Consider the following 24,664-nt stretch of genomic DNA (forward strand, 5'->3'; position numbering starts at 1 on the left):
TGTTTAGACCGTCTGTTATGTGGTCCTTCTGACCCCGTTCAATTTAAATGGTTTTGTCTTCAAGGCAATACAGCTACTGCCCTGCACTCCGATCCTTCCTCCATCCTCCTTCCTTCCATCCTTTCCCTTGGTAAGGAGATGTGTTGTAATTCCCCTTGGTACTCCCCGCCACCACTCTGCCCTTCCACCCTTGGTACAGCCAGGGCAAGAACGTGTGAACATTCCACAGCTGACTCCAGCTGACTGAAACCTGTGATGGTGTTGAGATTGAATTAAGAAGACTCCTGATAAGTTACCTGTACGTCTCTTCTTTGTAACAGTGAGCAAGGCTACAAAGCTTAGAACCGATAATGCGACATGTCAAACATATCTATAGGAAGCCAACAGTGGCAACATCTCTCCTCTCTCACCCACTAAGGAAGAGAGTTTCCTATGAACCTCTTAACAAAATCCCTCCTGGGGAGGAGGGAGCAGGGAGGCAGGTGTATAACCATGCTTGGTGGGAGAAACCTGCATCTGGGTAGCAGAACCACCTGAATATAGGACCCCCCAACAATGGTATTCATTCCTATTAGACTATAGTATGCCGTGTTCATGGATTTGAAGTGAATGAACCTTTGTTTGCTGTTCAATGGTTTCAAAGATATCTGTGCATAGCAAAAGCCCCTTGTTGTTGGTAAGTGGAAGTCCAAGGTCTATGTCAGAGCTATCTAGATCTCGAATGTATGCATGGGCTTAAATTGTATTTACAACAAGGGGTGGTGAGGGACAGAGTCTCTGAATTAAGCAGAATACTCTCACCCAGTCAAGAGATCAGGGCTAGATCCAACACCGTTTTTTAGCTCATTGCACCATCCCAGTTTCAGAACCTGGCTGTATGCAAATTAGTCTGTCACTGGCCCAGTGCATCATGGGAACAGGGCAGACCAGACTACAAAAGCCAATTCTTACATTGGGAAGGAAACAAGCTTCCGGGGACCGGTTTCTGGCATTACAGCCGTCTTCGGCCCGGCTTGCTTGAATCCTGATGGTGCAATGAGCAAGGGACTCAAGTCTGAGTATACCCTTCCACGCTTAGGGTGGACAAAAATATTTACAACAAGGGGTGGTGAGGGACAGAGTCTCTGAATTAAGCAGAATACTCTCACCCAGTCAAGAGATCAGGGCTAGATCCAACACCGTTTTTTAGCTCATTGCACCATCCCAGTTTCAGAACCTGGCTGTATGCAAATTAGTCTGTCCCTGGCCCAGTGCATCATGGGAACAGGGCAGACCAGACTACAAAAGCCAATTCTTACATTGGGAAGGAAACAAGCTTCCGGGGACCGGTTTCTGGCATTACAGCTGTCTTCGGCCCGGCTTGCTTGAATCCTGATGGTGCAATGAGCAAGGGACTCATGTCTGAGTATACCCTTCCACACTTAGGGTGGACAAAAATATTTACAACAAGGGGTGGTGAGGGACAGAGTCTCTGAATTAAGCAGAATACTCTCACCCAGTCAAGAGATCAGGGCTAGATCCAACACCGTTTTTTAGCTCATTGCACCATCCCAGTTTCAGAACCTGGCTGTATGAAAATTAGTCTGTCCCTGGCCCAGTGCATCATGGGAACAGGACAGACCAGACTACAAAAGCCAATTCTTACATTGGGAAGGAAACAAGCTTCCGGGGACCGGTTTCTGGCATTACAGCCGTCTTCGGTGATGGATCAAGCCCTGATCTTTTGACTGGGTAGGAGTGTTCTGCTTAATTCAGATACTCTGTCCATCACCACCCCCTTTATGAATCGTTTTGGCCACCACAAGTGTGGAAGGGTATGCTCAGATGTGAGTCCCTTGCTCACTGCACCATCAGGATTCAAGCAAGCCGGGCCGAAGACGGCTGTAATGCCAGAAACCGGTCCCCGGAAGCTTGTTTCCTTTCCAGTAAAGAATTGGCTTGGTAGTTTGGTCTGCCCTGTTCCCATGATGCACTGGGCCAGGGTCAGACTAATTTGCATGTAGCCAGGTTCTGAGCTGGGATGGTGCAGTGAGCTAAAAAACGGTGATGGATCAAGCCCTGATCTTTTGACTGGGTAGGAGTGTTCTGCTTAATTCAGATACTCTGTCCATCACCACCCCCTTTATGAATCGTTTGGGCTTAAATTGGTCATGGTTTTCTGTATTTTGGATAGCAGATGACCTAACTCTTGAGTTAGAACGACCAGCAATACCTCTTGTTTGAGTCAAGCTCCAGTAGGAAAGATGAATAAGAGGTATGCCTTGAATGCCGAAGTCTGATGTACAGAAAAATGAGGCAGCACTCTTACATCGAGGAGTTGGTACAAAGATGTGTTTGCTTTTTTGGAACTCATCATGCAGAAATGCAACAGTCCCAGACCACTCACTTGCAACCGGACTTTTGGAACTGAGGTAAGAGGAAACTGAGGGTTGTCAACCAGTGAGAAATTAAATGAAAATAGCTGGGCAGTGCCAGACGTAATTGCCGGTCTTTTCAAACCCAAATCTTTCATGCCACATAATCGATGCAACCAGCCAGTTTGGTTACTGTAGAGAAGAATGCCATGCCCAAGACTCACACAGACCTGCTGCCCCTTTCCATTATCAGATGAGAAAGGCCAGGAGTCTGGTGAAGCTGGAACATACTGAAGCTGATGAAAAGCATAACTTGAAGTCTGGGAATCATAGGGTGGAATGCCTGTCTCCTAACCAGTGCAGGGCTGTTTGATAGGCCAGATTAGCTTCAATATCATGGACTTCAGTGTTTCGAGAAATTCATGGGTCAGCATTATAGGTTTTCAAAAAAAGGTAGAGAGGGTGAGCTAGCATTATTAGGTCTTGATTACAGACAGCTTCTATCTTTCTGTTGTCTAATGCCTATTGTGGACCAGACTTATACATACAACCTATTGCTTATGGTGCTCATCAGTTGTGCCCATGACCCTTCCCTGCTTATTTTTTATTGCTTTTTATTTTTTTTAATCTTTCATGCCTCAAGATCATTTACTTTTTCTCAGTCCTCCCTCTACCTATTGCTCCCCCGTGTTGATTTCTTCCTCTGCCCACTCCTGTGTTGCTCCACCTCAGCTCCTGTCATGTATTTTTATTAAAAATGTATTTTTTTTTATTTTGGTGGGAACAGCAGCTGTAATTGGCAGCCAGGATGCTCTTTTTACAAAATCGCAGCCAAAGTGGAGATAAATATGTTGCCCCTTTCACAAACTAGTGATAACAGCCCATATCACCAGTTTGCCCACAATAGCAGACGCAAAAAACACAGCAACAGATGACCCTGGGAACTATTGCTAATGAGATGCAGAGTAGGCGTGCCCGTGCCAAAAGCCGCGCCAACACCACTACACAACATTCTCAATGATCAGCCAGAGCTGGCTTCCTGCACTGTTCCAGGGGCAATTGACTGCACACATGTCCCACTTGTGCCCCCTGGCAACACTGCATACAATAAGCACAACAGAAAGCGCACGTATTCCACCAATGTGCAGGCACTAGTGGACCACTGGGGAATCTCCACCAACGTCGCCGCCAACCACCCAGACAGTGTGCATGATGCATACACCTCTGACAGTCCATCATCAACTTGCGCTACCAGGATGGCACCCACTGAAATGCACTGCTCGTTGGCCAATACCAAATGCACACACCACACACCTCAACTCCACACTCATGCAACTCACAACACAGAAAATGCACATGTTACAAGCTCACATACAACATGCACACCCACCAGACACGACAGCACAACTCGCTATGGGAAATATGGCCCAGCTATGTACATTAGCCATCAACGGCATGGCACCTCAGCCACACAATAGCAGAATCTCAGAAGAGAAGGGGACCAGGCATGTGTGAAGGAGGCAAGTGACCGATGAATGAGAATGTACACAATGCCAAGTGTGGTGTGGATGTGAGGGCCAGACTGCGGTATGCAGACCACACACACATAACCATGTCGACACACACCAATGTTGTATGTAGTGTTGTGGACATTGGACGCAACCATGTCACCCCAGCCAGTGGGGAAGATCACGGGAATGTAGCTTGTTATGTTCCCCCCTGTAAGCATGAGCGGAGTGGGCTTGCCCAGGGTACGCGAGCCTCACGTAGGGGTGTGAATAAAAGGCAAGTAACTCTGGGCGTGATCCTCTTCCGGAAGGCCCAAAATCTCTGCCAGGGCGGCGCCTCTCACTCAGCCACAAGGCCAGTGCCGTTGCCGTGAGTGGGGTTGCCTGCGATCCTGTGCGCCTGCTGCACCCCGGGCCCTGGTCCCCGAACCTGTCATACCCGCTCCTGCGCACCTAGGCCACAAAGCCCATCTGCCGACACCGGCATGTGTCGAAGAGGGCCCACCATGTTCCTGTGACCGCTCCAAGCCCGATGCCCACGACCCTGGCAACATGCTACGACCGTTACAGCCTCCGTGAGCAAGACGCGCAGTACTCCTTTCTTGTTTACGTACTCTACCGGCATGCCCAGCAGACTAGTAGGTCACATATTTGGAACTGAGTCTTGATTACACCATGGCAGAGAACATTATTCATGGTGGAGGTTATATCACTATATTCCCTTCGTTGTGGTGCCACCAAGTCTGTGCATAGCATCACAATCACACGTGCATGTGGGCCCACGCAGACTACTGCCCGTGTCCTACGCTGCACTCAAGTAGGTTACAGAATCAATCAATCAATCAGTGACACTTATAAAGCGCGCTACATACCCGTAGGGTCTCAAGGCGCTGGGGGGGGGGGGGGGGGGCGCTACTGCTCGAACAGCCAGGTCTTCAGCTTCTTCCTGAAGGAGAGGTGGTCTTGGATCAGGCGCAGGTCGGTCGGGAGGGAGTTCCAGGTCTTGGCAGCCAGGTAGGAGAAGGACCTTCCTCCTGTAGTCGCTCTTCGGATGCGGGGGACGGCGGTGAGGGCGTGGTTGGCTGATCGGAGGTGGCGTTTGGGAGCGTAGAAGTTGACTCGGCTGTTGAGGTAGCTCGGGCCTCGGTCGTGTAGGGCTTTGTGTGCGTGGGTGAGGAGGCGGAAGGTGATTCTTTTGTTGACGGGGAGCCAGTGAAGGTCTCTCAGATGTCCGGAGATGTGGCTGGTTCGTGGGATGTCGAGGATGAGTCTGGCCGAGGCGTTCTGGATCCGCTGGAGTCTCTTCTGGAGCTTGGCGGAATTGGAACTGGACGTTGATTATTCAAAGGCAGAGTACATATCATTGCACGCAAGGAGAGGCGTAAGAGGAAGGCGCGTTTCAATCCGGAGTGAAAAAGGATCATCATTACGAAGGTGATCAAACACTTCCGACAACTGCCCTCGTGTCACTAACTCTGTGCATTGCGAGCCTATGACATGTGGCAGTGGGCCACTGCTGACCGCTGCTTCCGGCCTACACTGTGGTCCAGTAGGTTACAGAGTCCTTATTTAGCATTGGCGGAGTTCATATCAGTGTACCAGAATTATTGCTGACTGCATCCCCTCTCAGCCCCGGTGCCACTAAGTCTGTTCCCCGACATTCATGGACACTCTCTGGTCGAACTTTGGTGGCGTCTGAGTCTATGGACTAGGGGGTTGTTTTCATCCTCATGTAGACCTCTGCATCATGCCTTGGAGGCACATTCCACTGTCCCCCGCAACCCTCCGCCACAATCACCTTGGACCTCGACGAGAACCAGCTCAGTCTGTGTGGCCCTACCTGAGTGGACCGCAAGTCTCCGTCCTGTGGCGGGGTGCCTGTGCCAGCCACTGTGCATCCGGGGCCCCTAACTCTGTGCTGGTCAGGTCCAGGACCCCTTCTTCCTTAGATATTGGATGGCCTCCGAGGCGATGGTCTTGGGGTCATCGACGTCATGAGTCTGTGGCCCTGCACTGTCCGCTGCCTCCTGCCACAAATGCGGTCCACCAGGGCTCACACATCAAATCGTGTCCCGACCGGCCCAGACGTGGCATCACCGCAGGAGGCACACACCACCATTGCCAGGGCCACCTCCAACCGCCATCTGCCAGAGTTGAAACGGTGGTACTGGCAGACTGACTGAGTTGCTTACACCTTTCGTGGATGCCATCATCTGCTTGATCCCCTGCTCAGCACTCCAGGTGCCACTAACTCAGTGCACCACGAATCATCGTCCATTACTGCTTTGGTTATGTCCTGTGGAGAGCTCATGCAGCAATGTCAGCTCAGGCAATGTGGGCGGCCTGGGAGGACAATGGTGAAGATGATGCAGGTGTGACACTCTCCACCCATGCAGCTGCATCAGGAATGTCCAGGACGGACACTATCCTAGACATTTTCTTCGCCTGAGCGCGCTCAGCTCTAGTGCCCCAACCTCAGCGCACTGAAACTCATAGACACTTCTGTTTGTATTTTGGGTGACCTCTGTACTTGCTCCGGCTCCCTCCATGTTGCTCAGCAGTTGACGCTGTAATGCAGGTGTTTTCTGTTTCCATTGCACTGGTGTCCACTGTTCAAGTTGTTGCTGGCACCAAGCACTCCGTGTGGGCTGGCTCATACTCACCCCACACACATACAGCACAGGCGTCACTGTACATGTGGTCCTGCCAATAAAGGGGCCGGGCACACGTGCCCGAACCAAGTTCAACATAATATCTATGTGTGTCCCTGTGGTCTTGTTGTGTGCATGAGGGCCCTGGGCCCTACGACATTACATTGTGCTGTGTACAGCGGACGAAGACATGTCACCACAGGCAGCGGGTTAGTGTTTGGACATTTAGCTTTGTCAAAACCCACTCAATTCGTAAGGGGGTAGACTGGACCATTGTACGCAGAGCCAACGTGGGTGTGGGACTGATGTGTGTGTGCCCCTGGGCGTGGTTCTGTACTGGAAATGTGCATCTGCATGTGTCTCTATGGCAGTGTGGGTCTTCTTTGTGGGGTGTAGGTGGTCCCTGAAGGGTATTGAACTCCCCGTATGCGAACTAGTTCACCTTCCATGGGTTCAGACCACACCTGCACCTGTTCTGCCAACTCCTTTTGGCGTTCTGACACCTGGCATTGGGGTGCCATGTGTGGGTCGGTGGCGTGTTGTGGACCTGCCATGCTTGCGGGTGTTTCATGCTGTGTGGTCTTTTGCAGGGGCGGGGTTCTCCCCTAAGTAGCTTGGCTGCCCAGGTCCTAGTGGTGGGTTGCGTGGGATGTCCATGGGCTGTTGTGGGTGTCGGTGTCATAGGGGTGGTGGTCCTCTCCAGCATCACTGATGAGTTGTCTGGTCTGCTCTGCTATAGGTGTTGTTTATCCCTCTGCTATATGAAGGGAGATGCATGTTGACATTGTGTTGACATGTCTGTTGGTGCATTGTTCTTGTTTACATGCAGACTGTATGACAGTGTACATTGCGACTGTTTTGGATGTGCAGGATTTAGATGTGGGGCAATGTACATTTGGACTTAATGACGGATGTGAGGTTGTACGCACACATTTCCATTTAACAGTTTTCATCTCTGTCAGGTGAAGTAGGCCTATTTCAATGAGTGTGCGGAGCCAGTTGTGTCCTCTGTTCTGCAGTGTCTGGGTTGCACATTTTACCACATTGTCGTCAATGTGGATGTGCTGTTCTTGCTATGTGTGTGTGCTGCAGTGTGCCACAGGAATGAGGGACATAATCGAGGGCCATTGTGGGTGTGCAGTGTGCTACACATCATTGTGCATGTGAGCCATTGTGCCCATGTCCCCTCAGTCCCTGGTCGTTACTCACCCTATTGTTGTTGTGTCAGGTCCTATTGAGCTGTGTCTGGACTCCCAACTCCTTGCACTGTATGCAGACTGTTGACAGTGGCCTCTGTTTCCTCCATTTCCTCCTGTAGCGCAGTACTCCCACCCTCTGTCGCCATTGCTGCCTTCCTGTTGGCAGCGCCTTTGTGCCTGGTTTAGATTTTCCCATCATGCCAGCGCCTCTTGGCCTCCTCCATTGGCCTCCTCAACACTCCGACTGCATTCCTGGTGGTCTAATTGTGGGTCACTTGATGGTTGTGTTCTGTCACCTCCGTAACGCTGTTCTTGTTTTGCTGCGGACTTCACCCCGTCTTCCTCTCCCTCTTCTCCTTGGCCTTCCCTGACCCCGTTGTCCCTTGCTAGTTTTCTGTGGGGCTTATGGGGTTAGCGTCAGCCTCTGCGTTAGGTCAGGGTGCATCCATGTCGCTACGCACTTTGGATTGTTTCTGGTGTGTTGTTTTTGTAGCTGTAATAGTGCATTTTCCCACCAGACGCAAGGGATTTGCAGACATGTCGCTGGTGTGCGCTGCTTTTTGTACCGCGATTGGCCTCATCACAGGATTGTATGCGTTCACATTTCGCATTTTTTGTGGCGTGGCGTTGGTGTTAACGTGGACATTTGACACGTTATCTGGTCACTATTGCATGGTACCTCCATGTTGAGAATGCTTCGTTAACACGGCATAATTTTCCCGTGATAAACTGCGATGTTGGGAGTTGGGTTAAGATACTTTTGCGATGGTTATCACACGTTCTTGAGAAAATGGCCCATAGGGTTTCAGCATTATTCATAGGGCCAGAATTGTTGCTGAACTCTTAATAGATGCACAGATTCAAAAACATCTAGCTGTCTTTCTGTAGACTGCTGATGAACGTCCCAGGCCATCACAAACATAGAATGAGCCCTGAATTAAGAATAGTAATTTGTATTGGAAAGTTCCAGTGCAGATCGTTTCATGTCTGGGCCTGAGCCAATTATTTTTATGCATTTGAAATTTCACGCAATTTGTGCTCTTGAGAGACTAGTAAAGGCAGACAATGTCTCTTCAAATCAGTCTCCTACTAGGTATCTTGCGCAACTTTGAATTCCAAGTATAACCCAATGTTCAATTTTCACTCAAGACCCCCAGCGAGTGAATTTGCAAAATAATAGGACATTTTGAACAATTATGTTATAAAACATTTTAAATGTAGCTCATAATTATTCTTTATTCACATAAATCGGGACAAATATCATTTTGTAAGGCACATCCCACCCCAGTCAGTATCTCTACATATTTACAGAGAACAATTTATAACAGTTCCTGTCAACTGCTCCTTCTTGCTCATAGTAAAAACAAGGAGGTTAAAATGTTTCGAAAATCCATGAAAGCATCGAAGCAAACTTTTAAACTCAAAACATATCGCCCTAAATGACTTAGTTTATTTACTTAGTTAAATGCTCTTTAAAGGGTATGCAGATGTAATCTAGCAGAGAGGATATTGTGCTGGACAGCAGCTTGAAGTGAAACAAGTTAATACCTTTCACAGCAGCGAGTAAATGCGAGTCAGGAACCCTGTCAACCAGAGGACCTTGGCCAAAGAACACGGGAAGCAGGAGTGGAGAAAAGAGCAGCCCGAGCCAGAGAACCTTCAAGATGACAAATGATCTCCGAATACCGTCCAGTGGAGGGAGTTGATTGTTGTCCCATGCTCATGGCTTGTGCTTTCTATTAAAGTGTGCAGGAGGTATTCATTTTCAGGTGCTTTGTGAAGTGCTGGTTGTCATATTGAGACAACAGATAACGTGTATATTTTAAGCAATATGGTCGTACATTGTTAGTATTGTTAGAGCTGCACAAGGCTGGCGGAGCAGGGGATGTAACTTTAAAAGTATCTTTTATCAAATGAGCTTGTTTCTAGCTGTGACTATACTGCCCGCCTGTACTGTAATATCTTAGATGCAGGCTTTGTTCATGGACCTAAAAATATAGAATTATGGAAGAGTAGATGTCAATAACAGAGTTGTTTACCACATAAGGTTTCCAAATGAGTTCAAATAGATGAGAGAGAAGCTCGAGGTGTCTATGATGTCACTTAGAAACTCAAGAATGAAAACTCCACATTGAGAAATATCCATGTCCACATTTGTACAATAAATGTCCCAGCGAACTCCTTTTTCCTCCCACTGCTGATTCTGTGAAAGAAATGCTCAATAGACGAGGAGCCAGGGGGAATTAAATCTTAAGTCTATTCTTAAGGAAGTCTCTCCTCCCTCAATGCCCCCTACTAACTGGATAATAACAAATTAAATCTGCCTGCTACCCTGCCACACATCCAAATAACCCACTTTAGAACAGCCATTTAAAAGTACTGACAAAATGGCCAATTGCCAGGCTCCCACCTCACACGGAGCTCACTATAAAATGATAAAAATGTGCATTAAACGGTTTCTTTTTCATTTAGCAACTCATCATGGCAGGCCTGTCCAAGATTACCCCCTGCACTTTCAGGGAGTTGGTGGCTATTTCAAATAAAAAAATATTTTTTTTTAATAAAAAAATAATTTTTGGGTCTCTCTCTCTCTCTTTATTCATCTGCCCACTTCTCTCTTTACCTATTTCTAATTGTATATCTTTGTGCAACTATCCAAAGTCTCCAGCTCATCATTCTCTACCTGACCTGTCTAAACCACAAGTCACTCAATACACTTCTCCCTATCACACCTCCCTCTCCCTCTCACATGACTTCAGCTTTCTCTGCGTCTGCCTCATTCTGTTTACCCCTTCTCTGTTCTTTAATTCTCCGTTTAACTCATAACTTTCTCTGCACCTCTTTATCATTTACTTTGCCTCTTTCACAAAGAGATCGTTCTTATTATCTCACCTCTCTACACCTCGCTCCACCTCTTTATACCTAGGTTCTCCATACCACTCTGTGAGCCCTCGCTGTCCACACTCACTGTACCTGATTGATCTTGATCCCTCTTTTTTCACATCTCTCCCTTATTTCTCTCTCTGCCTCACATTCCTGTCATTGCCTCACCTTTCTCGTTCTCAAAGCCTGCTCTTAATTTACGTCATCATTCCTTTGTTATCAAACCTCTTCACTTCCCCTCTCTCTCTTTCTGCTTGTTTATTTATTTTTATTTATTTGTAAAGTTTTATATAGCGCTAGCTAGACCTGGAGGTATCAGAGTGCTTTACATGAGGATCATTGAGTTACAGGTTCCATAATTACATAAACAAGTATAGACATAGGAGAAAAGGAGAAACATGAGCTTTCACAATAATGTCAGATTATTAGCGCATACACACCTCTTATGGGGAGTGAAGAGGTGGAGGGGGAATGGTAAATGGGGTTCGGGAATGCAGGTAGGAAAACAGAACGGGAGGCAAGGAAAATGATGTTCGTGTCCGGCTGGGTAGGTGCAGGATGAGGAGTAAACCAGAGCCAAACTCCTCTATAGCTGCATATGACAGCTCCACCGGGCATCAGCCAAAGTTGATCGGGCACCGCAGCTTTACATGAGGATCAGTGAGTTACAGGTAACAATATTACATCAGTTACAGGAGCCAAGAATAAACGTAAGGAGAAAAACAGTGATTACACAGTAAGAAGAGATATTAACATATAAGCTGGAAAGGGGAGGTAGCCACCGGATCACGGAGGGAGGAGGTGGTGGAGGGAAGGAAACACAACAGGGAGACAAAGAAAAACTATGTCCAATGTCCGGCTGGGTAGGTGACTGCTGAGGGGGTGAACCAGAACCAAACTTCTCTGTAGCTGCCTAATTAGCTCCACTGGGCATTGGCCATGTTGCTCAGTCGCCACGGTAAGTACAATGTTCATGGTTTCCGCCCAGTGGGCCTCGTCATAGCTCCATCTGCTGCACCAGTCCATTGTTACTGGAAAACCCTGAACATAATTCAAACATCAAGCGGCGCATGCTACGTGGCGCATGTCCAGCTGGTTCCTCAGACCATGCTGCAGCCTGTTCCATGCCTCTCTCAATAGTTTCTGTATTCCAGTGCGATCACACAGTGAGATGGGGAGATGTTTGGCAGGCTGACTCTCTTTCAAGGCAGGCTGTTTCTGGCAGAATATGGAAGGATCTGAGTCTCAATGACCTGAGCCTCTCTGATCGGTTAAAGGTGTACACTCTTCGTTAAGGCTAGGCATGCAGCAACATCAGGAAATACGGGGGGCCGGGCCTTTCATCAGTGGCAATAATAGATCATTGTTCTCAGGGCTCGGTCCCAGGCAGCCTCCATCTTAGAATCAGGCAGCCCCGATCTCTGGCGTTCGCGGCTGGCCCGCTCTCAAGACCATCAATTTAATTAACCAGTGAGTTTCTCCCCCTCTCTCCTCCATTTATATAGGCTCACCTGTATGGCAGCTCTTACTCCTGGATTGGACTCGGGCTGCTCCGTTTGGTCCCACGTGGGCTTCAGGAATCGCGGCCAAGTACGGCCCTCAAACTTCTCTGATCTCTGCTGAGGGCATCTTCTCCTCTGATTCCAGTGCCGCGGCCTCATGTCCTGCTGCGTCCTAGAACCGCTGCTGGGCTTGGGCTCGCGTTCGTGCTGTTTCCCGCCCTGCCCTGATTCCAGCTCCCCACCTCTGGTTGCTCGGAGCTTGGCAGCTGCCATGGCGGTGGTACCGCCTCGCGCTAGAAGCTTGTGTTCCCTCAACTTGATCTCTCTTGCTACCTTACTACTTTTTCACTTTCTTTTCTATACCTGTACCTCTTTTCCTTAATAATTTCTTTCTAGCTTCCTCTCTTTCGTCCATCTTTGCATCTGTGCACCTTTCTCTATTTCAATGCAAATTGTCCATCTCACCTCTCTATCTTACTCTCATCATACATCTGGAACATGCAGATCTAGAATACCAAGAACTAAACATGGTGCCTCAAAAATATTGTAACAAAGACATTGATGACCAAAATATCTACACAGAAAGTTTATATAGTTAAATATAACTTTATTCAATCTAACTCACAATCTGCATACCGTAACAATATACTTATTGTCAAGCTACATACATTTGGAGGTAAGAATAGGAAATCAGTACTTACCTATATATATTTACAGAGTCCTTAGTTTGGACCTCACTATTTTTGCTATAATAGATTTTAGTCTGATATACTTCTCTATATGCTGGCATACATCGGTCTCTCTACCTCACTTGTCTATTTCTACTTCTTTTTCTTGGTTACTACTGTCTATATACCTCACTCTGTCTCCATCTGTACAAACCTCACCTCTCTTTCGCTACCTCACCTGCCTTTTTATTTCATCTAATCTCTGTCTCTACCCTTCATGGGGTTCTCACCCTAGCTGCCTCCCTCTAATTTTATCCCTGCCTCACTACTGTGAGCCTGACCAGTCTTTCTGTACATCTTCTCAGCTTGACCTTTTATCTACCTCAGCACTCTCTCTACTTTGCATCACACAATACTTTTATATATACCTCACCTCTCCTCTCCTCAACTTCTACCTCTCTCTGCTTCTACCTCTCTTTCTACTTTACCTCCCTTTCTACCCTACTCCATAGTGTATTACACCTACTCTCTCTTTCCTGTAGCTGCTACTCCCAATTTCCATCTCTTTGTACATCACTTTGAGGCCTTACTTATCTCCCTATATAACGTTTTCTATTTAGTTCTTCCTCTTTCTGCCTCTCATATATTTTTTGTAGGCCTGCCATTTTTGTCTTTACCTTACTTATATCCTTCCCTCAGCATTCTCTCTATGTCATCTCTAGCTCTAATTCAATTCCTTTTTTACTTTACCATTCTCATTAAACTGGGCTAATTATATCTGTCTTTCTGTGAAGGGCCACTACCTTGCCACAGAAATATACACCTAGAAAGATGAGAGAGGGAAAAAGATGGAAAAGAGGAGAAAGCGGAAAATTACCAGATGCAACCTGATGGAATGTTGAAAATGGTGAATAGAGTGATGTGAAAGTAGGGGATTTAAGTGCCATGATTACCTTGGATTTAAATCTACATCATCAAAGCCTGTATGCACGTCTTATTTTAAATGTGTGCACAGGTCCACTGAAAATCCACAAAGTCAATTTTATATGTCTGTCCTACAATAGGAGAAACAGGAAGGTTAGACACTGAATTCCACTAAACTATTTTTGTTGTAAAATAAACCTAGATCCAAGAGCAAAAATAATGGCCTCAACAATGGTTATTAAAGCTTTCTGGTTTTATTTGGCGATGGTCCATGCCAGTTTGAGGTTGCGAGTGTTTGTGTGTGTCACCGTTCCTGAGCGTTTGATGTATTATTTAATATTGTTTCCTCAAGAAGGCTTGAGTTAACTAAAAATGGGTAATAAATTCAAAGTAGTTTTGAACAAGGGGCCCTAAAATATACCTTGCTCAGGATTACAAAAACCCTTGAAATAGCATATTTATTTTGTACTCTCACCTTACCCAGATACACAAAACCACCACAAATTCACTCACCACCATCACCACCCATTGTAGTGCCCTCCTCCCTCTAAAATAAATAAAATATTCCTGGCGTCCTTCCAGCCTCCCATACGCCCACTGAAAATACCTTGCCCCACCCTATTCCAATATGTTGCAAAACACCTACCCTCACCCTCTCCCAGCATCCTTGAAATCTCCCAACCTGCCCAACTTAATTAAAAAAAAAGTTAGGATCTAGTTTCATGCTCCCCGTCCCCCAACGCTCGCTGTGCATTCCCTTCTTAAACGACTCCTCCATGGCAGCCATACCTAACAAACAAAAAAAGGTCCATTCCTCAATACAGAAGCATAAATAAAATAATCGGAGACACTATATTCCCGGTATTTTTTCGTCCATGTGCTTTCTCTAGAATCTATACTTTTTAGTCAACTATTAAAGGGGACAGGTCTTGTTTGCAAGGATTGACTACGTTGCCACATATATATGCAGTTGAAAAGAATAAGCCTCATTCATGAGCAAGGGAGTGATTACAAACTGGTCTAACTTCCGAACAACAAGACAAAAATTGCAAGATTACAACAATAGTGCCTGTGTTTATTTGCTGTGCATGCTAGGCGCGTGCCCTACTTCAACAGCACCTCATAGCAAGGCAGCCTTGGTGTTGTTTATTGTTGCTGAATACAAATGTAAGCCACACAATATAATATTACAAAATTAAAATCAATGTTTGGCAAATTCTGCTATAAATCGTATTTGCAATAAATCTCATAATTTTAGAATATTTACTAAAGAAAAACCAATAATTTATAAATGTATGACAATCTCTTTCTCCAGTTCAGTGTACAATCTCTGCTGTAGCCTCTCCAGTTAATTCTTATCATTCCATAGAATATACGCACAGCAAAAACCGGAGCATCCCAACTGAAAAAGTCCTATTTGCCATATGTTGTAGCCTCTTGCCATCAAGGTCCTTTGACCGTCGACTGCAACTATAATTCTGACAAACCTCCTCCAATATAGGGTCACAAACTTTATAGGTGCGCATAACAACAAATTTAATTAATAATTATGTCAAGTACCAGAATTTTGCCTAGCCCATTAGAAGTTTTCAATGTACAAAATGTAATCACTAAAATGAACAACAATACGATTATACAATATTATAAAAATCACAGAATTAATTAAACTGAATATGCTTTCAAGAAAATAATACATTTGCTTGAGTGACCTCTTTCTGTACCCCCAAGCCGGTAACTCTACTCTACTAGTAGTCATATGTTTGTGCTTTTAGCTTGATGTATCCCCACTCTTAATAACCACACCCACCATCTCTACTCAGCAATACAAATGTGACATAATATCTCAGATAAACCAAATAACCTCCCAGGTAACACAACGCCGATATCTTTGAGCAGCAAGTGCTATAATCAAGGTTCCCTATACTAATGCAAAGGTATTTCTCAAGGTTACACCCTTATCAGTGGTGAACAGCAGATTTAATCAAAACAGTCAATGAAACATTAAAAAAAATATCAAATCTCAAGGAACAATTGAAAAGTAACACACAGGGCGAAAATCTACTTCAAAATAGACATATATTTAATATATGGTCAAGATATCAGTCAGGGAATAAAAGGATTAGGAGCAACCAAACATGGGGGTCGATTAGGATGGCGGACTCCTGTGGTGGCAAGGGATCATCTGCCATAATGGAGGAAGTAACGTGCGTCGAAATCGGATGCACCCTCCACAGTGGCGGGTGCATACCGCATTTTTAACATTGCGGTGGGCGGTGCTGAAAGCACCGCCCGCCGCATTGCTAAAAATGCATATTGTGTGTTTCAAAGTACAACATGACAGGCACCGAGCGGTGCCTGCCATGTTGTACTTTGAAACGCAGGGGGGTACCAAAGGTACCCCCCACGTGCACCCCCCACCCCCACTTTACCCTGGGGGCGTGCAACGGCCCCCAAAGCCCATCCTAATATGGCTGGCGGTGTCTAATAGACACCGCCACCATATTAGACCTTTTCCGCCACGATCGCAAGGCGACCGCGGCAGAAAAGCGGCGGACGGGACCCCAGCCTTCCTAATGTGGCAGGGGGTCATTTGAGTGAGGATGGCAGACGGATTGCCCCCGCCGGGCCGGCAGTGGCTACCGCCAGCCCCACGGGGGCAATCCATCCGCCATCCTAATCGACCCCATAGTTTTTAAGGTGACGTGAGCTAACCTTTACAACATCTATGTTGACATCTAAAAGTGTCCCTTTTTTAAATCTATATCGCCCAAGCCTCCAAGGGTATATTGGGTTTATTTATTTTTTATTTTGAAGGTTTTATATAGCGCTAGCTCCACCCAAGGGTATCAGAGCGCTTTACATAACAGGGCTAATACACAGGAAAGCAGCAAAACAAGTTCCATATTTGGTTAGATATAAGTTAGAGGAACCATTTAAAGAACATAGTGTGAGGAGTACAGATCATATACGCAGAACGACAATTACAAGAAACAAAATGTCAAAATATATAGCTATTTTACAGTCTGCAAGGAGGACTCAAAGAGGCAGCAAAGCGATGCAGGAAACAAATATACAGAGAGGAGAGCAGGGTGGCACATTCCCCCATATTTAGTGAGGAAGTGTAATTTAAGGTTTCTTTTAAAGTTGGCATAGCAGGGGTTGCAGCAAAGGTCTTTGGGGAGGTTGTTCCAGATGGTTGGGGCATTGCCAGAGAAGGAGCGGGATTAAGAGAAGCTTTTTTTGAAGAGCGGGGGTATGAGGAGGAGAGAATTGGTGCTTCTCAGGGTTCGGGAGCTGCCAGCTTTTTTCAGTTTAGTTGATAGGTAGGATGGAGTCTACCGATAGAGAGCTTTGTTTGTGATACAGGCAATTTTGTAGGAGGATCTTCCTTCAATGGGGAGCCAGTTAAGGGCCTTGAGGGCGGGAGAGATGTGTTCGAAATGCTTACAGTTGGTGGTGAGTCTGGCTGCGAGGTTAAGGACGGATTTGATGGGAGCAAGATGGATTTTGGGGGTACCAGAGAGAAGGGCATTTCCGTAGTCGATCTTGGAAAGGACCAGTGATTGGGTAATAGCTTTGAGGTCTTCTGCTGGAATAAAGGGTTTGATTTTTTTCAGATGCCGGAGTGTGAAAAGTGCCCTTTTTGCTGTGTTTTTAATGTGGGAGTTAAAAGTAAGATTATTGTTGATGGTGATGCCAAGAGATTTGACAGATTCTGCGAGGGAGACAGGGCAATTAAGGGCATTGAGGTCCGCTATCCATGATTGAATGGGGAGAGGGTTGTTCTTGGGCGAGAAGAGGATAATCTCGGTTTTGTTAGGGTTGAGTTTAAGATGGTTGCTGTGGAACCAGGTTTGGATCTTGGTAGGTGCTGAGTTTAGGTGTAGGATGTCAGAATGGGTTTTTACTTTATAGTACAGTTGAGTGTCATCAGCGTACATATGGTAATTGATTTTGGCTTGTTTGAGTACCAGGGTGAGGGGCTCCATAAAGAGGTTGAACAGAGCAGGAGTGAGGATGGATCCTTGCGGTACACCAAGGGAGACAGGAGTTGGGCAAGATAGGGAGTTAAGAATTTTAATTTTTTGTGTTCTGTGTTGGAAGTAGGAGGTGAACCAGTTAAGGACAGTGCCATTCAGGCCAAAGCGATCCCTGAGTGTATTGAGTAAGGTCGGGTGGTATACCGTGTCAAAAGCAGCGGTGAGGTCTAGAAGGATGAGTAGGTAAGTCTCACCCTTGTCCAGGGCCAGGTGTATGTCATCGACTATGTTGAGCAGCGCAGTTTCCATGCTACAACCTTTGCGGAAGCCTGATTGAAGGGGGTCAAGAAGGTTGAATGTGTTAATGTGTTCGTCCAGTTGAAGAAGGGCGCACTTTTCGAGAGCTTAGGAGAAGAGGGGAAGGTTGGAGATGGGGTGGAGGTTGTTGGGGTCATTAGGATCAGATATAGGATTTTTAGGAATAGGGGTGATTTGTCCGAGTTGAAGGGAGTGGGCACATTCCCTGTTGAGAGGGAGGCGTTAATGATGGTGGTCCAGTAGGGGATAATGATGTGTTTGAGATCTTGGACAAGTGAGGAGGGGAGAGGGTCTTTAGTGTGTGCGGATGGTTTGAGATGTAAAAGGATGTTATAGACTTCCCGTTCAAAAACGGAGCGGAAAGTAAGCCAAGAGGCGTTGTTTTTAAGCAGAGGGGGGGTTTCCGGGGCCAAGAGAGGGGAGGATGGGTGAGGGTGTTGTGGGAGATTTCAAGGGCGGGGGATTAGGTGTAGTATCCTGGGGAGGTTGAGGGATGGGCGGGGAATGGGTATTAAGGAAAGTGCGGTCGATTTTGGCAATTTTTTCGGCGAAAAAGCAGGCAATTTCTTCACACTTGTTAATAGAGGCCACTGGGTTGGGTGGAGCGGGGGAGGTTTGGTTTCTAATAATGTTGAACAGTTCTCTGGGTCTGTTTTTGGCATGTGAGGGTTGAAGGCAGAAGTAAGAAGCTTTTTCAGAGAAGATGTGTTTTTTATAAGAGGATCTGGCATTTCTAAGGAGAGCAAGGTGGGTAGGTGTAGGGTGTTGTCTCCATGTTCTTTCCGCTAATCTGAGTGAGCGTCTCTCTCTATTAAGATCGAGGGTAAACCATGATTTGGAGGGGTTGTTTTTGAGCGTTTTGCTTTTCAGCGGGGCAAGCTCGCCTAAGACCTCTGCAACCGTTTTGTTAAAGTGTTCCGTGAGTTCAATTGGATTTGAAGAGGGGGGGTGAGGATGAGATGGGATTGGAGTTTCAGTTGAAGGGTGCCGGGAGGGATTGCTTAAGATTTCTCCTCAAGATAATAGTTTTGTTGTTTTTGATAGGAACAGGTGGGGTTGGAGGGGATATTTTTAACAGAATGAGATGGTGGACAGACCAGTCGATAGGGATGATATTGGATAAGGATGTCAGGTCAGGGTTGGAAATGATGGCATCAAGAATGGCTCCTTTGGCATGGGTAGGGGAGTGGCAGAGTTGCTTGAGGTCACTAATCTCAAGAAGGTTGTTGAGGAGGTTGATTGAGGGGTCATCTGGTTCATCCCAGTGCAGGTTAAGATCTACTTGGAAGATATCTTTGGAGTTGGAGAGTAGAGATTTAGTTAGAAGGTCCGAGAGTTCTTCGGCAAAAGGAAGGGGTTCACCAGGAGGGTGATAGATATTATGAAGCCGTAATGGGGGGGGAGCTTTTCATTTTAAGTTCGGCTCCTAAGTATTCAAAGGTTGAATAGTCGTCATTGGTGATTGGGGAAAGTTGGAGTTCTTGTTTAAAAATTATTGCTATTCCTCCTCCTATTTTTACAGGTCTGACTTTTCTGAGAATAGAGTAGCCAGGGGGGGTGAGAAGGTCAAGGATGGGTGTGGAGTGGTCTTTGAGCCAGGTTTCGGTGAGGAATGCGATGTCGGTATCTTTATTAAGAATGGTTTCAGAGATTTCGGTTGCATGTCGGAAGGCCGAGCGGCAATTCACAAGCATGCAGTTGAGGGGTTTAGGGTTGCTGCTAGTGACAGGGAGTAGTTGAACGGAGGTGAGTTGCGGGGGGGAATGGGGGAGTTGGGGGTTCTGTTCCTCCCCAGGATAACAGGGATCTTGTAGTGAGGGGGAGGCAGATCTTTAGGCAAGGGTTTGTTAGTGTAAGTGTTGCAGAGTACGAAGAGATCGTGGGCGGAGTAGGTATTCAAGGTTCGAGGGGGTCTGCGGGAGCAGGGTAGGAGAGGCGTTGTTGACCAATGTTTGAGATATGGACGTTTTCGAGGGTTGGCGCAGGGAGCAGGTGGCCAGGTGGAGCTGGCTGTGAATTTGTCGGATTTGAACCGATAAAAGGCTTTCCTGAGTAGGGTAAGTTCATCCACTAATGTAGAGAGATTGAAGTCGATGTTAAGAAGTGCTTGGTTGAGGATGGATAGGAGGGAGTTGGGCGTGATTGGAATGGAGGGGAAGTAGGGGACAGATTGGTTAGGGTGGGATAGATTACCGCTAGAGGATAGTGGTACACCAGGGGAGTTTGACGACAGGGGTGCAGTGTTAGTATGAGGAGTAGGGAAGGCCTGGGGAGGGGGGGGTGGTGTGGACCGGATTTGGGAGGATGGGATGGGCAAGATGGCAGGTGGACTGGTGTGGAGAGGGGAGGAAAGGGGGAGATGAGCGGGGGGAGTGTTGGGGTGAGGGAGGATGTGATAGTGGCGTACTGATAGGGGTAAAGTTTGGGGAGGAAGGGGCAGAGGAAAGTGGGGCTATGGACATTATGGGGCAGTTAGGAGGGGGAGGAGGGGTGCTAGGGAGGAGGAAGGGAATTGGAGGTGGGCTGTCATTAGGGATCAGGGGAATTTGGAGGAGTGTCGTAGGGGATAGGAGGGGGGCTAGGTTCAAGGAGGGGAGTAGGATAGGGGAAAAGGGGATTGTAGTGCTCTTACTGATGGGAAAGTCCAGGGGGATTAGGGTTTGTTCCAAAGAGGAGGGCGAGAGCAGGGAGGGGTCACAAGTGGGAGCAGGTGTGGGGCTGGGGTAGCGGATTGAGACAGGGAAGGGTTCACGAGGGGGGAAGTCATTAGGGAGGAGGGTGGATCGGATTAAATAGTAGAGGTGGATTAGAGTGTTAGTGAGTGATAGGGAAGGGACAATAGCTTGTAGGTGAGAGAATCAATACATCCAGTTAAGATACAGGCTGATTGGATAAGAAACAGTGAGGAGAAGTGAGGAGAAGGAGAGTTCATGGGAGAGGAAGAGGAAACTGCGAGCAAGGGGAAGGTCTTGTGAGGGTAGGTTCCGAGCAGATCGGAAATGAGTGTGTGAGAAGGAGTTAGAAGGGAGGGAGGGGGATCAATGGGTGGGGTAATAGTGGAAGGGGAGGGTACAGAGAGGGAGATGCGAGAGGGAGATCAAAATAAATGACAAAGGTAAACAGTAATAGTACAGGATTATCAAGTGTAAGCAGGTCAGATTAAACATTTGAGTAAAAAGTATTCATGGAACAGAACAAAAAACAGTACCGGAATTAAACAAAGTACATAAAGACCAAGGTAAAATAAATAGCATATAGGAGGGAATATAAATATCAGTCGTACCATGTTTTAGTTAAAGGATAAGGCCTAGTAGTATGAGCAGTAGAGCTGAAAAATATATTTAAAGAGGAAGCATTCAGGCATCGATATGAACAGTACAGGTTATTTGAAGTGCAAGCAGGTCAGAAATTGAAAGCAGTTAGGAAATGTCATTAAATAAGTAAACATAGCGTATTATACTTAAAGGTCTAAGTCTAAAGGTAATAGCGTATTTTAATTAAAGGTCTAAATCTAAAGGCAGTAGAATAGGTGTCAATCATAGTAGCATAGTTAAAGCTAAAAATAAGGTGAATTGAGGGGTCAGAGGAGATGCAATGACGGTCGCTAGAACGGGAGATGCACACTGGCCGTGATTTACATACATATACATATCAAATATACTGCTTGCTTGTTGCCCACACATGCATAGGTGTAGTTTTTGTAGGAAACCTTAGATGCATTTGGGTCCTCAGAAGTTCACATCTCACCCTACCTACACATACGTTATGCATGTTCCGAGATGATGCAGGACACTTCCATACCAGCACAATACCTTCAAAGTTGAAAGACTGTCCACCAAATATGCATTGTAGCCCCATACAGTAGTTTAAAACTAAGTACCAGAATTAACTTTGGAATGCACAGGTTCTTGGATATAGGGAGGCACTTTATTAATGTGCTTGTATTCCTTTTTCACCTTTCGCTACTTTAGTTGCTCCCCAAATATCCAAACTGTGTAGCCATAATCCACAATCCGATTCAAAGCATGTGCATAACTATCAAAAAAGTCACAGATTTGGCATAGCCATTTTTATTTGCAAATTAAATGCTGAAAATGAATCAGTGTTAACTAAAAAAGATGCATCTCAGAAAAAAATCACAAAAATGATAGCCAAAAACCATGACAACAAACTACCGCCCTCCACTCTCCTAACAATAAGGTATACCTGCCACTATGTCAATTAAATAAAGTTTCTCATTCCTGACCGCAGATCTTCCTTGCTTCCGATCTTGACCGTTATGCTCCACCAACTGTAGAAACAAACGCTCAATCGCGTACGTCATCTGTAAAAAATGAAAAAAGGACAATTTCACCCACTGAATGCAAATGGAAACCATGATAATAAAGCAACTGTACATGAGCCATCAATTATCATAGGGCTCGTATAAACAGATGTCTCAAATGGCCAACAGTCTACATAAACTACTGCCTTTTCTTCTATGGGTCAGTTTAGATCTACGTCATGTCTGTTAATTCATTTATATTCAGTGCGCATACAACCGCATAGCCAGAGTAACAACAAATTACCTCCTATCTAGCGCCCTCACTCTATCTATCTATTGCCCTCACTCTATCTATCTATCGCCCTCACTCTATCGTCCTCACTCTATCTATCTATCGCCCTCACACTATCCATCCATCGCCCTCACTCTATCTATCTATCCCCCTCACTCTATCTATCTATTGCCGTCACTTTATCTATCTGATGCATGCCCCCTCGGTGATTTGTTGTCTCACTTTTTGTTTTGAATTATGTTCCTAACTGTTACAATGCGGTTCAACTGTTGTTATAAAAAGAATTGTAAAGCGCTCTGATATCCTTCGGGATCAAGTTTGCGCTATATAAAACTTTATAAATAAAATAAATAAACGGGAAAAATGTAAAAAAAAGTATTGGGAAAATGTAAATGTACATCTTTGTAATACATTTATTTTGTAAACTAATATACAAATATACGTGTGTGTAAGCTTCTCAAAAACAATTCTGAATCTGAACTCTATATGTTTTTGAAATAATAGTAACACAAAATAAATATTTTAAGTGCCCTATTTTTTAATACAATTTTTTAATATGAATTTAACTACTTTATTTTAAAATGCTACTGTGTACATACAACCTGTTTTAGCTATTTATTTGTGCTCAATCTATAATTTATCAAATATTTTATATTAAATAATATTTTTTTAAACTACTGTCCCTTTAAAAAAATATTTTTCTATGTTATAAAATACTGCTTTTTTCAAAGAATAAAAAAATTCTAATAATTTAACATTTACATTTTTAATTCATGTTTTTTTTATATATCAATCAATCAATCAATCAGGAGAGTTATAAGCGCACTTCTCACCTGTGAGGGTCTCAAGGCGCTGGGGTTTTCAGCAGATATGAGTCAATTGAAGAGCCAGGTCTTCAGAGCCTTCCTCAAGGTGTTCAGGGCAGGGGCGCATCTAATGTTGGAGGGAAGCTTGTTCCAGGTCTTGGCCTCGATGTAGGAGAAAGATCTTCCCCTGTTCTGGCTCTGCGGATGAGCGGGATTTCGGCAAGGAGGAGGTTGGTGGAGCTGAGGTTTAGTTTGGGAACGTGGAGGTTGATTCTATCGTTTAGGTATTGCGGCCGGCATTAAGTAGGCATTTGTAGGCATAGATGAATATCTTGAAAGTAACACTTTTTTTTGACAGGGAGACAGAGGAGCCTGCGTAGTTGTTGGCTGATGTGTTTGTGTTGGGTGACCCCGAGGACGAGTCCGGCAGTGGTGTTCTGTATTGTCCAGAGTTTGTGGGGGAGAGACTTGTTGATGCAGGTGTAGAGGGCATTTTCGTAGTCCAGTCTGCCGGTAATGAGTGCGTGTGTGATTGTTTTCCTTGCCTTGGGGGGATCCATTTGAGGTCTTATGGAGGATATGGAGGGTGTTGAAGCAGATGGAGGTGACGGCGTTGACTTGTCGGTTCATGGAGAGGGAGGAGTCGAGTATGATGCTGAGGTTCTGTGGGGGTAGAGGGGTGCTGAGGACAGTGGGCCACCAGGAGTTGTTCTATGCTGCAGGGGTTGATTCCGAGGACGAGGAATTCCGTATTCTCCGAGTTGAGTTTTAGGCAGCTGTTGCACATCCAGGCTGCGACTTCCTGCATTTACTCCTGGAAGTTGAGTCTGGTGGTGTCGGGGTCCTTGGTGAGGGAGAGGATGAGCAGGGTGTCGTCGGTTTCGGAGTCTATCCTGAGGCTGTGCTGTCGGACAATGGCAGTGAGAGGAGCCTTGTTGATGTTGAAAAGGGTAGGGCTGAGTGATCCCTGTGGGACTCTGCAGTTGATTTCAGTGGGTTCAGAGAGGCAGGGTTGCAGTCTGATCCTTTGGCTCCTGCTGGTGAGGATGATCGGATCCAGTCGAGGGCAGTTCCTTGAATGCCAGCGTTGTTTAGTCTGGTTGAGAGTGAACCTTGGAAGATGGTGTTGAATGCTGCTGATAGGTCGAGTAGAATCCGGGCTGCAGTGAGACCTTGGTTGAGCAGGTAGCGGATGTTGTCGGTGGTTAAACAAAATTGTTAAAACTGTACTAAAATGAACATCCAAGTATTAATACACTTCCCCACCCAAAACCACCATTTCCCTGGCATCCCATGCCAGAGAAAAGGTGTCAAA

This window comes from Lissotriton helveticus, chromosome 10, assembly GCF_964261635.1.
Source record: "Lissotriton helveticus chromosome 10, aLisHel1.1, whole genome shotgun sequence".
Classification (NCBI taxonomy): Eukaryota; Metazoa; Chordata; class Amphibia; order Caudata; family Salamandridae; genus Lissotriton; species Lissotriton helveticus.